We start from the raw sequence: 13866 nt of genomic DNA on the forward strand, positions 1-13866 counted from the left end.
CAAGTGAATAACTTGGCTTTTCAGAATAATTTGCCTTTTTGGGTGGAAGAAGGTAAGTAGAGAAAATGGATGTTCAGTTTATTGAAGTTGTGGCAGTCTCAGACAACCTCCTCCACAAACAACACAGGGAATATGGTTTTTATTATATCACTATAAAATAACCCTGCCAGCTGTAGAAAATACCGCTTCAAGAATAGTAAATTCTCAGTTCCAGTTTGAAATACTGAAACCCTTCTTGTTCTCAGCACACCTGTAATGGGAAGGGCTGATTTCCTGCAGGCACCGGAGCAGCCCCAAGCAGAGGAAGTGTGCCAGACCTTATCTGCGCTTATCACCAGCGGAGCCAGGGAAGCTCGAGGCAGAGGGCTCATCTGGAAGCAATGAGACATCTCTGCAGAGCAGCCACCAAGCCAGTTCCAGCTCTCTGCCTGTGCAGGGACTGGAGCTGTCAGGGCAGAGAGAAGCAGCCACGACTCTCTTCCAGTGACCCTGGCTGTCAGTGACTGTCAATGCAATCAGCAGTTTTATCCCATCTGTAAACCAAACTGTTCCTAGGAAAGAGTGATGGGGACTGTGCTACATCACTGTGGCATCTGCTTGTGCTTGAGTTTGTCTTTCCTGGTACCCTTTGGCCTGAAGATCCTGTGACTCTGGCAGGTGGAAAAAAATGCCTCTCTCAAAAGCATCTTTTTCAACGTTTCTTCAGTAGAAAGGAAGGACACAAATACCTGCCTCATGTCCTTGAGGTACAGCAAACAAATTCCATCAGGTTGTACCAACCCTGTGATGAATGTCTGGTAACATTCAGTCCCAGATGGCAGAGGCACATGCTAATGTAAGTTCACCCAGCTGGTCTTTGCAGTCCAGAATTTGAAGTAGCTGCAATTTTATCAAAATATTCACCAATTCACAGATTGTACAATAATATATTTATACAAACCCACAGTGAGTTGATACTTTCAGGACATTAACTACAAGTCCAAAATTTTGATATATATGAAATTACAATAAAATAAATAGCTTGGTAAGAATGAAGGGATTTTTGGAATACACAACATGCATTATTTTGCACATGTATATTTGTTTAAAAATAAATGTACATTTGTTTACACAGAATATCAGTAAGTTACTTATTATATTCCTAGGTTAGTGATCTTTATCAACTGACATACATGAACTGAGCAATTATCTGAGCAGTTGAGGCATACATGCAGTCCTCTATAGTAACTTCAGCTGACAGGCTGCCATAGTCAATTGGATCACATTGGATTGGCTCACATGTGCCTAAGCCCTGTATTACATCTGGATATAGTTCATAAAAATACATATTTTTATGTATTTTTCTTAGACTTTTCTAAGATTTTTTAATATTATACTAATAATAGTATTTTAATAATAAAAGCAGTTAAAACTGTTTCTTTTCTCCTCTTTAAAAGCAAGAGATCAAATTGTAGGTTCTCTTCTTACCATGAAATAAAACTACATCTTTAATAATAAATATTCTGTGACTAAAACACTTCCTTTTCTATCAGCTTTCATATGGGTCATTTTCTTTCAATAAGCAAGGTCAGGGACAGCTGCTCGACTATGCAAGAGTCATCTCTCCCTCAGGAAGGTTTTAAATTATAATTTACCTTATCAGTTCTAACTTCAAGTAGAAACTGATCTGCAGGTTCTGCTTGGGGCTTTTGTGGAGTCACAGAAATTAGGTTATTAACAAGAGTCACCTAAGGGCTTGTCAACAGGGGACATTCCAAAAAAGGGACAAGATTTCATCCTAAAGCAAAAAAACAAAGGAAGTGTGCCTGTAATTAACAATGAGTTAAGACAAAAGTGTCATGGCAGATACTTTCCTCAAGTCCTCTGTGCAATTTTGGACACCACAATATAAGAAGACATTAAGTTATTGGAGAGCATCCAAAGGAGGGCCATGAGGACAGTGAAAGACCTTGAGGGGAAGCCATGTGAAGAGCAGTTGAGGTCACTTGGTCTGTTCAGCCTGGAGAAGAGGAGACTGAGGGCAGGCCCCACTGCAGTCTAGAACTTCTTCATGAGGCAAAAACAGGGGCAGATATGGATCTCTGTGGTGGTGACCAGTGAAGGACTCAAGGAAACAGCATGGACCTGAGCTGGGGGAAGTTTAGGTTGGATATCTGGAAAAAGTGTTTCATCCAGAGCATGGCTGGGCACTGGAACATGATCCCCAGGGCAGTGGTCACAGCAGCAGCCTGACAGAGTTCAAGAAGCATTTGGACAATGCTCTCAGATACATGGTGTGACTCTTGGGGTGTCCTGTGCAGGGCCAGGAGTTGGACTTGATGGCCCTGATGGGTCTCTTCCAACTCAGCATATTTTATGATTCTAAGATTCCAAGGTCCCATGCTAAAGAATAAGTATTCTGACATCTTTGGTTTCTTAAATTCCTGCTCTCAGCTTGATGAAGATGAAAAGCAGGGAAAAGAGGAATCTTCATCATGGGTTCAAACTACAGCCAATACTCACTACATCTGAGTCAACAGCAAGGTGTTGTACCAAACTTGCTTCTGCATCCCTCACTGAAGCAGTACCACCTACATTACCAAAACAACTTTACATAAAATAGAATTGGTTCTGTGGCGCTCAGAGGGGAAGAATAATAATGACAGGAGTCTAAAATTTCTATGCCAGGTTATTGTCCAGCCAAAGTGGTTCTTAGATAGAATGGAACTGCATCAGAAGAGGCAGTAGCTCAGCAGAAAGATAGCAGAAAGCAGTCAAGAGGTCAGGGGGAAAGGGAAAAATTAGACTCTGCTTTTGTCCATGCCTAGAATTTTGAAGAAATCTTCTCTGGTGTCTTCCCCCTCATTTGTTGATAGCAATGACAGACAGAAGTGCTGATGTATAAACAGCTTGTGAGTGCTTGTACCACAGGCTAAGCTGATAAAGGTGACAGGTAGCTTTTTTCCACTGTGCTATGTCCTGACTGGATGTCAAGGCAATAGAGAGATGCAGCCCCTGAGGCACCACAGAGCTCACTGTTGATGACACCACTGCTGAGACCTCATTAGGGAAGACATGCAGCTCAGAAATGTGTTAGTCTGATGTCTGGATGCAAGAGTTTCATCAGTCATTGCTTTCTAGCACCTTCTCTTTGTCCACCCAACCTCAGTTGCCTCCTGTGACTGGCAAAAACTACAATGAACTCTTTCACCAACTTTAGGGCAAGAGGGCTCTGGTCTACTTTTTATGATACTGCAAGGTCCTGGCATTTGCCAATTTGTGTGGAGCTACTCTAGAATTTAAGTTTGAAATGCAGGCTATGTATGTTAGGAATTTAATTCTAATAACATCAAGGACAGTGTTTTGAATAGTTCTCCTGAACTAATTAATTGACTGACTTTTTAAAGATTAACTGATAATAATTTTATTGTCACAGACAATAATCTGGAATGCAGCTAACAATCACTGTAATTAAATCCTTCGGTAATTTTTCAATAGGTAAGCCTTATCAAGATAATAGGTCTGATCTTTGCATTAGGAGGCATCTTGCATTGTTATGGGGCTTTGGAAGCCTCAGGGCAAAAAACAACTGGTTTGGGCAAACACACTGCAAGGTTTAGTTTTCCCTCTTTTCTTACTATCACTCGTTCCTGTCACAGAATTCTTTGGTGCTAACTCTGATATATCAGAAACTTCATGCTTCTTTCAGGACAAAATCTCTTGGCTAGGATTAGAAAACATGATTTCACACTGTAGGATCAGAAAGTGGAGGCAAATGAATGTTCTAAGTAATATTGGGGTGGGGGTTTTTTGGGCACACTTAAACATTAGAGGAATTTGAGATGCAATATTAAGTGAAGCAGGAATGATTGTGCATGACAAGGTAATTAATTAATTAAGAAACATAAAATAACCTTGCTTTAGGAAAAAAAACCCCAACCAACAGTTTCACTAAATAAATTATTTTTATTGGAGATCTTTAGGAATCCAAAAAATTTTAGAAATCATCTGCATCTTTGACAAAACCACGTCTCAGAAATTCAGGGCATGTGATAACCAAAGATGAGCACTGTGTGTAGAACAGAAATTTGTCACTTTCCACCCTGATGTCACGAGCTAAAAAGCAGTAACTTTTAACTTACCCTTAAAGATCAAGCTTGTGTAGAACTACAGTAGAATAGCAGTGTAATTCCTGCTGTTAGTCTTGTTCCTGCTCTTAGCCTTGCACTTCACTGACATTTGGTGTCAGTGCAGCTCTATCCCTGCAATGTTTACATATGCACTGATGGACTTGTCACACTGTGAGCTGAATGCTGAAGCCCTTACCCAGCACGCAGCCAGCCTTCCCTCAGGGGGATGTCGGTGGAGCTCTGAGGTGTGTGTGAGTAAAATGCTGACTGAGCATGCTGCCACAGAGCACCAACTGTTAGTGAATTGTCATGGCCTTCATTTGAGTGGAATTAACCAAGAGGCACAGACAAACAATACTGAGGGCTGGACTTTAATTTTACTACACTCTAATTCAACTACCATTACATAACTGATGCTGATGTCATTTTGACTTGAGAAAATATTATATCATTTTTATAAGACAGAATAATAGAGAAAATAATTTTATTTTAGGATTTTATTTCTAATTTAAATTCTGTAGGCTGTGGTGGGCAACTGAAAGTTTGGGGATTACAGATTACAGATAGCAGGAGACTATATCTGGTTTAGGAGTGTTTATTAAAATGCAGCCTTAGTGACTCGTTCAGCAGAGCACTGAGGATTAAGCACACCACTCAGCCTGAATCCACATCATCCGCAAATCTGATATTTATAGTTGTCTCTGTATTGCCCAGACCTTTAGCAAACTATTTTTAGTGGCTAATTGTCCAGCTGCATTACATCTTCACCTAGTTTCTCTTTCTTAGCCAAAAGGAAATTGAAACCCTGAGGAAGCAGAAAAGCCAAGATGAATATTAAATGGCATTGAAAATGCTGGAATAGTGAAATACAAATGTCTTGAAGAAAAAAGGAAACTGAAAAATCTTCACAGGAAAATCTATCTACTTTTGGGAGGGGCACTTAAAAAAAATTGTACTTGTCTGTGAGAGTGTGCTGAAAAAGCATAACTAATGGCTATTGTGGTGGGATAAAGCAAACAAGAGGCACAAATTAAAGCCTGGCTTTTAAATAGCAGATTAGAAGAGTAAGAGATGAATGCAAATGAAGGGTCAAAGTAGCATGAAGCCAAGAGAGCAAGGATGTGTGGAAAGCCCAGGGCAGGATGGAAGAATGGATAAAAGACACGCTGGATCAGAGGTTTTCAGCTGTTACAGCAGCATCACTGAGGGCTGGAAGAGATACAGGCTTCTGTCAGTAGTGGTTTAGGAGTATTGGGTTTGCCTGAACCAGCCTGACATTTCCTCAGATGTGTTTATCAACTCTCTCTGAGGGCAGCTGGCCCCTGGCACTTTGCAGCTCTGAGGGGAGGAGCAAGAATTGATTCTTCATGATTGATGCTACTGTGCTTGCATGCAGCCACTAATTCCTCTGCACAGCTGCACAGCAAGCTTCCCCCAGCCCTGAAGCACAGCTGGGACACAGCCTGTCCCTGCTTTATGAGGCTCTGCACTGCAACACCCCCAGTTTATGAGGGGCACCTGTAATGTTCAGCTGTCTGCTTTTCCACCAACTGCCTGGAGGGGAATTGAGCATGCCAAGCAAGCAACACAGAATGGGACAGAGAGGTGACAATCACATTGAAAACTAGGCATTAAAAATCCCTGATTCTAAGGTCAAGGGTTTATCTCCACTGTTTCTATCAGGTCCAGACTTGGCCTCACGTTGAGATTTCTTCTCTGCTGCTCAGAACTTGGAATGTGGGTTACTTATGTTAGCACTGCAATTATAATAATCTCACAGGTAACATTTTGAAAAGCTTTACAAGCTGAGAGTTGGGGTTGTTCAGCCTAGGGACACCTTATTGTACCCTTCAGTACATAAATGGTCTTACAAGAAGGCTGAAGGGGGACTTTTTACAGGACAAGGGGTAATGGCTTGAAGCTATAAGAGGGTTTTGTTTAGATTAAATATGAGGAAGAAATTCTTGAACAGACACATTTTCCCTCTAACTACACAGAGAAGGCAGCAAAGACACACTGATCAGACCAGCACTCAACAGAAAAGTCTTCCAGGGACAAGCAAATGATTTTAGAATAGTCATGACAGCATTTTCCAGTTCTGTTCCTGCTGTCCTGCTGGTAAGAAGCCTGCAGTTATTAAGCAGCTAATTATAACATCTGAACAAGCTTTTTATTTCCCCCAATAAATCCAGACTAGAGTTTTAAAAAAATCTACTAGACTCAAACAGCCCTTTTTTGCAAGGTGAAGTGAACAGTCTGCTGGCACACACACACATCTGATTGCCCTGGAGATCTGCTGCATGTGCACTGTGACTGCCATTTATAAAGTTTAACACTGAATAAGGCCTATTATTCATTGAAAGAGGACCAAAATATACCAGCATTTCTATCAGTTTCACAGGACAATGGATCTGCAGAGCACAGGAAACTCATTGAATTTAAGGGAAGTTATAAAAATAATAGGAAAACTCCTATATGTTCAACACATAAAAGAAGCAGGGAGAGCGTTCTCAAATTTTTCTTAGCAGCCTGCTGGCTGAAGGGTTTGTTACTAAAGGTTCTGTGTATCAGAAAGCAAAACTCTTTCTTAACTCACTAAAAACATTTACCATTTAACTGAGTAATTATCAAAAAACAGTGAAGAAGTTGTACTACAAATAACACCCAGAATGATAGCTGGATGCAAATACTATTGTTTATTTGCATATAAAATACTTTAAAAAACCCTTTATCTTCTTGCCATGAGGACTGTTCAGAAGAATGTGGTCTTATTTACAGTCATATAATTGCATAGTTCAACTTTATGAGTTTTCAATTATGTGCTTTTTCAATCAAACAAAATATAGCATATTGGTAGAGACATCTCTATACAGCTGCTATATGCAGTGAGAAATACTCATCCTTGTGGTTTTGCTCTGTGCTAATTTTTATTAGAAATGGCTTTTGATATGGATTAAGGTTCTTTTTCTGGCAGGAATGAGCAGATGTGTTCATAACCTCTTGTCAGCAGGGAACAAACATATTGCAATTTGTGCCTGTTTACATGTGCAGGCACCATGGTCATTGACAAGTACCACTAACACAGCAGAGGATTGCAAGCAACAGCACTCTTGTCCAAAAATAGTCTGTAACTTGGTGACCAGCAGGAACAAGTCCTGTGTTTATCTTCAGAAGGAACAAATATGCTTTACTTTTGAGAAGCCTATGTACTGGGTCTGTCTGGGAGGTAATCAGATATATGCAGATTGGCAGTCGGATACATGGAGCATTAGGTACTGTTCTGACACCTCTGTTGTCAGCAGAGCAGCCCCTCTGCTTCAAACAGAAGTTGAAATTACTTATTTTACAGTCAAGGTTCTTAATTTACAATCTCTAAATTAATTCATGTTCATATTAAGGTAAACCGAATCAGAATACATTTAGAGAACCAGTCCTAGAGAAGCAGGCAAGAGAGCCTGCTAAATTATATTTAAACTTCAACTTGTCCCGAAGAATAATTCTACTTGCATGCTAATTTTTTGTCACCTAAAAGCCAGGAATACTGCAATAATCTGAAGAGCCTATTAAGTTTACTGAGGTCAAGAGAGACTTTTTTTGTCTATACATAACACACATAGATTCTAAAACAGTGCTTCAACCTTTCTAAACTCAAGTTCTTTTTCAGATATTCTCAAGTCATAATAAATTACACACACACCCTAGATTTTTAAAGGACCATCCCCTCTACTGCTGTATGCATTTCTATATATTCAAACCTATTGTATCATGCCTATATTCTGTGCTGCCAGAACCCAGTGTTTCCATCATTAGATTATAAACTGCATGGAAAAAGGCCATGTTTTATCTTAAGACAACGCCTCTCTGGTGAAGTGCACCATGAAAATCTAAAGACAAACACCAATATTAAAGTAGAAGCGAGGTTAGTATCACACCTTGTGCGGTCGGTTAAATATTCTGGGGAGTTGCAACAAGACATTTCTGTTTGCTCCTATTCTTCAAGTGTTAGGAAAGACTTCCTGAAAATACAGAAAACACTGTTTTTCTTTAAAGCCCAACAGTCACTGCCCTGGCAAAGAGTGAATGGTTTAATTCACCTGCATTTTTTCATTACCAGAGAGGCTCCCATTATTTTTAAGCATCCCTCTTCATGTGCTAACATGGCAGTAAATAATGTCTGTACTAGAAGCCAGGTGGGTTCATTAGTTCTCTCTCCATCCATAGCTCAGTGGCTCAGAAATACAGCCTCCTGCCAAGAACACCAGTAAGCACAGATTTATTTAATGTTACTCCCCTGTGAAGATGGTCTTGAATCATCATTCAAAGTCCTACTGCATTTAGCTCTCTTCATCTGGGTATGAATTTGGCCTGAGTCTCATCTTGAACAACTAAGGAACTATTTTAGTTACTTCCTTTTAAAAGGGAGAAATTCCTTGGCACACAAGGAGGAAAAGGCTCAAGGAAACAGCTCAGTCTGGAGGTCAGGATCTACCATACTGGATCAATATTGTACTTGGTGATTGTGGTGTGTAGACTTCTTTGTACTGACCTTCAAACAGCTCCTGCAAATTTGTTAATGACACCCCATGAAAGGAGCTCTACACCAAATAACAGGGCTGTTAAATTTGTAGAGATGGGAGGTTAGGCATCAGTGTGGAACATCATGGAAGAACCTGACCAGGAGCAGCACAGCTTGTGTTCTTTTAGCAACTAGAAGACAATCAATAGAGCAATGTCTAACTAAACATTTTATTTTTAGAAGACAAACACATTTTTCCTTTTGTTGTTACTGTTAACACCTTAGGTTAGTAGAAATAAACATTTTTTACTGCTCATTGAAGACTTTCTTCATGGTTGTATTTGCATTGGGTCACAAAAAAAAAACCCTGAACTTTCATTTTTTGCTTTACCTCACTGGCACAAATCCAAATTCTGATATGAAACTAAAGCACTTGCAGAAAATACATGAACATTAGTGGGAATTTCTTTAGTCCTTTTCTGACAAAACAAACAGAAACATTCTTTACTAATCTTGGGTTTAGAAAGTCCTTGAAGTTGGGTATGAGAAAGGTTGTTTGGGGTCTTTAGAAATTCATGCTGTTTCGGCAGCATCTGCACAATATCAATGCATGTGGAATACTGAATGTGTTTATATTTCATTATATGCCATTTTGACAAAACCAGTTTCACTGGCCATTGACTTTGATTCCCTATTCTCATTGTCAAAAATGATACCACACTGCAGTAAAATGATGTATCCTTTTTTTTCACATATCTGGAAAGAAAAATAGTAGACTCATGAAGCAAACAGTCTCTTCTTGTCTAAGGCCTCCTGCTGTTGAACTGAGCAGATGGGTATAAATTTCCTGGAAAAAAAACATAACAAGGAGAAATATCTCCGTTGAGTTCAGAAGGCCTTGCAGCAATGACAAGGTATCTGTCTTTCCAGACACCGTGGTTAATTCTCAGGGGCTCAGCTAGCAGTCCAAAATGCAATCACAATTAATACTACCCAGGCTCCTCACCACAGCTTGGAGAAACAAACAGTACAGATATTTCCTAATGACATCAGTAATGACTGCATCACTGGACCTAGTGAAGGTCACCTCATTGTTTTTGAGCAAAGCTTTGACACATTTCTCACCTTCAGTAGCAACAGCTACTAATAAAGCTTCCTTCATAGCTAGAAATGAAGTGCAGATGACACCTCATGTAGAGGATGAAGGAAATTTTGGGCTCACTCCTTGGGTGGGATCAGGGAATGGCATATAGGTGTCCTTTGGAGGATGGAAAAGGCAGGGAAGACCAGCTCGGAGAAAGGCCTGGGTGTATCTCCTGCTTTCCACTCATGCCTGTGCGCGGATGCTCTGGAGGCAGGAGAAGTGGCACCGATGGCTCAGTGCCAGGTCCCAGGGGAAGGCTGGAGCACACCGCTGCAGCCCGGTCCGCCTTGCCGGGCTGCGGCAAGGAGCGCGGTTCCGGCTCTGCGCAGCGCATGGGGCAGCGGAACTACCGCCAGGACTCTTAATCCGCTGGGTTAAAATAGGGCCTGGTTCATTGCGAGGAAACACCTCTGGAAATGAAAACTCGGCATTGACGGCGGCCGCGCCAGGCTGCGCTCGAGCCCCGGGGCCCGCCCAGAACTGCGGGCACGGCGCTCCCGCCGCAGCCGTGCCCGGCACCACGGCCCGGGCCGGGGGCGCCCTCCCGCTCGGAGCAGCCGGCTCCGCTTCCTTCCTCCGCCCTCCCGTTCCTAGGGGCTGGCTCTCCCCCTGGAGGCCTCCGGCGGCATCGCCCGCGCTCCGCCGCTTATGTAACGCGGGGCCCGGAGCCCCGGGGCTCCACGGGGCAACCCGGCGAGGGCAGCGCCGCTCGAGTGCTGGCACGGGGCTCGGCCCCACCCCGCAGGGCACAGCGAGCATCGCGGAAAGCACCCGTGGCAGCTCACACGTGTAGCTCCAGCGAACGGGAATAGCTGAGCCCTGTCCGTAGTGGGGAGCTCTGCAGCCGAACCTTGGTGCACGCTCTTCCCGGCCGCGGCTGCAGCGCTGCAGCCGGACACTGACTGACGCCCTGGGCTGTGCCGGCACCAGCGCTTGGGGAGCTCCGCCATGTTCGTTCTAGAGGATCCTGCGGGAGACGAAGCAGTCCACGCAGCCTCCTGAACACACGTGTGACTTCTGCAGGCCATCTGTACCATCCCAGGGATCCGCTGGTGCCCTGGCTGGTCCTGGCGAGACCAGGCTCCGTGCCAACGCAGGAACGCTGTACCCAGCCCCGAGCAGAGCCCCCGGAGAGAACACATCCTCCCAAGGAATGGGCTTTAGCACCACCTCCATGGATCTGTCACAAGGACTCTGGGAAGACTGCTGAACCAAGGAATCGTGTAGGATGGCAGTCAGGTGGTAAAACCGAGATTAGGATCGAGCACTGTTTTCCCAGATGGGGTGGGGAGGCAGTAACAAACAAGGAGTCATTCCATGCAAACTCTTACGTGTAAGTACCCCAAAGCACTACAAATTGAAATGTGTGCCTCGTGGCATAGCACAACTCCAGTCATAAGGGGAAATAGCCCCTTTCTCTCCTCACAGCTTTGATCTCCGCTCAGCAGAGTAAGAAAGCTGAAGAGAAGCTGTGATAGGAGCTGTGAGGGTATAACACGGGTTGCAAGCTACGCGGCAGTCCACACGTCTTCGCCAGACCTGCGGCGCGCTGAGGCGCAGCCTGCGGCGGCTGCCCCGGCTCGGCAGCCCCGCAAGGGCCGGGGCCCCGCCTGGGCCGAACCCCACATGGGCTGAGCCGAGCCCCGCCTGGGCCGAACTCCACAAGGGCTGAGCCGAGCCCCGCACGGGCTGAGCTCCGCACGGGCCGAGCAGCCCCGCCTGGGCTGGGACGAGCCCCGCATGGGCTGCAGGCCTGCGCCTTCCCCCTCAGCAGAGCGCGTGTATTAATTGCCCTCTTTGATGGCGTTAACGATTGCTCCCGTGCTTGCAGTGCTGGAAGCCAAACGCCCCGCTGACAAGGTGTTGTAGTGTGTTTTTAAATTTCTTGTTTGGTTCCCCCATTTTATGTACTGTTCCCCCCTGTTCTTTGTAAGATGGTTCTTCCCCCTCCAGTTTTCCCGCCACAGATCCTTTGGCAGTTATGTTACCACGGTTACCCCTGCCACCGTTAATTGTCAATCTCCCAAGTTACATAACTGCTCCTCCCTTATCCCACCATATAAGTAAAGTTTTCCTCCTCCCTGAGCCCAGTCAATCACCCCCCACTCCTCCCTGCTTTCTAGAACATTCTTTTCTCTGGGGATTGTGATTGGCTGTGGTCCCGGGGCCCCTCCTTTATTTTGTATTCACTGGTTAGTTCTGAATGTCCATTATGTTTAGTACCTCCCTTTATGTTCTCCCATTGGTTTCCCCTCCCTTCTCCACCCCTTCCCTGTAAAACTCTGTCTCCCCCCGTGTTCGTTGCCATTTGCTGTGGGTTTTTCTACCTGGTTGGTTTGCCCTTTGCTGCCCGTGGGCTCTTCAATAAACCGACGTTTTACCCCCAGCAAGTGGTCGCCTCCTCTCTCGTCTCGTCCAGCGCGAACCCAAGCCCGCAATCCAGCCCAGCCCGAGGCCAGGACGCCAAGGGGGGCTGGCTTCCGATGCGCAGGGGCGTCGGCCGCTTCACCCCTTCAGCTAGCCGGACTTAAAACCGTGTACGCCCTCGCGCAACAAGGTATCTGAAAAAAACCCAAGTGCGTATTTTTGAAGCTTTGTGCTCAAGGCAATTTGTGTGGGGCTTTCTAGCTCTTTCTATAACGTAAAAAGGGGGGTGGAAGGGGCAAAGAATCGTTACATTTCTGCTGTCCAGTCTCCAGCGCCGAAATAAACCCAACAGCCTGGCTTGCCTGACAGGCTGTGAAGATTCAGATAATCCTGTCCAGCTTATTCTCCACTCAGGGGCAATTTGTTCCTTTTAAACCCCTAACAGTATTTTGCCAAAGCTGCCATCAGGAAAATTGTGACGCGAGCTGTGCAAATATTCAAATATTTACTCAGCCATTCCCACGCTGCTTCCCAAAGAGGTTATTGTTCCCCCCCACTCCCCTGCCGGCACGAAGCACAGCCATGAGTTAATTTGGCGGCCGCTGGTAATGTTAACGTTCCGGTTTTACAGAACGCTTTTGTTTCCAAAGCGTTTCCTTTAAGAGGGAGCCCCCGGAGCCTGCACGCATGCACTAGTCCGCCACCACCAAAATACCCAAAATCAGGCTCGTTAGTCGCGGGTGCACGACTGAAAAAGAAAATAAAAATAAAACACTAAGGCCCCAGCGAGGATCGAACTCGCGACCCCTGGTTTACAAGACCAGTGCTCTAACCACTGAGCTATGGAGCCGCCGCTTTATAATTATCCCGGCTATGTCTAAGACCTGTTCAGGCCCTCCCCGCCGCCCCCTGCCGGGCGCCCCGGGCCCCGCGCTGCCGGCCCCGCCCTCCGCTGGCCCCTGAGGGCCTGCCCTGCACAGCGGCCTGCCCGCCGCCGCCGCCACCGGGGGGAGCCCGCGGCCCGCCCGGAGCCGCTCCTGCCCGCCCAGGAACTGCCGGAACTCGGCGGGAGCCGCCTGCCGCCTCGTTTGTGCCCTCTTCCCCCGGCGCCCCGCCCGCCGCCCCGTTTGTGCCCTCTCCCCGGGGGATCCCGCCCTCCGCCCCGTTTGTGCCCTCTACCCCCGGCACCCCGCCCGCTGCCCCGTTTGTGCCCTCTCCCCGGGGCACCCCGCTCGCCGCTCTGTTTGTCCCCGTTCCCCGGGGGATCCCGCCGCCCTGCCCCGGCTCTCGCCCGCCAGCCCCGGGGTGCCGCTCCCGGCGCTCCCGGGCGGCCGCCGCGGTTGCGTGGGAGAGCCCGGGCTGCAGGAGGGTCCCTGGGCCCGCTGCAATAGCGGCAAATAAAGCTGCTGGAATGAGCACGTCCGGCCGAGCCAGCAAAGGCATCGGAGGAGAAATACGGGGTGGGTGGGCGAATGTCTGACATACAGCCTGATCTGTACCGGCTAGGAGTAAAAACACCCTGTCGTAACAAAGAGTTACTACAACAGAGGTTGGGTGTTCTTAGGAAGTGTGAGCAGAGGTGCTGCCCGGGGCTTCTGAGCATCACTTGTTGAGTGACGCCTTGCAGCGCTGAGCATGGACCCTAGAGAGGTTTTCTAGGTAATTCTCTCACCTGGTGCCTGCAGATCAACTTTAACAGAGGTTACAGAGCTCAGAAGCGTCAGCTGACA

At 46.0% G+C, this 13866-nt stretch overlaps 1 non-coding gene across 1 annotated transcript; it reads right to left on the bottom strand.

Moving 5' to 3' along the window:
* Window positions 1–12913: 12913 nt before the first annotated feature.
* TRNAT-UGU (transfer RNA threonine (anticodon UGU)) lies at window positions 12914–12986 on the bottom strand. The gene has a single exon. It is a non-coding gene; the product is annotated as a tRNA-Thr (tRNA).
* Window positions 12987–13866: the final 880 nt, after the last annotated feature.

The sequence above is a fragment of the Melozone crissalis genome, unplaced genomic scaffold (genome assembly GCF_028551555.1).
Source record: "Melozone crissalis strain CALT ecotype California unplaced genomic scaffold, PUWL_Pcris_2 ptg000018l_1, whole genome shotgun sequence".
NCBI lineage: Eukaryota > Metazoa > Chordata > Aves > Passeriformes > Passerellidae > Melozone > Melozone crissalis.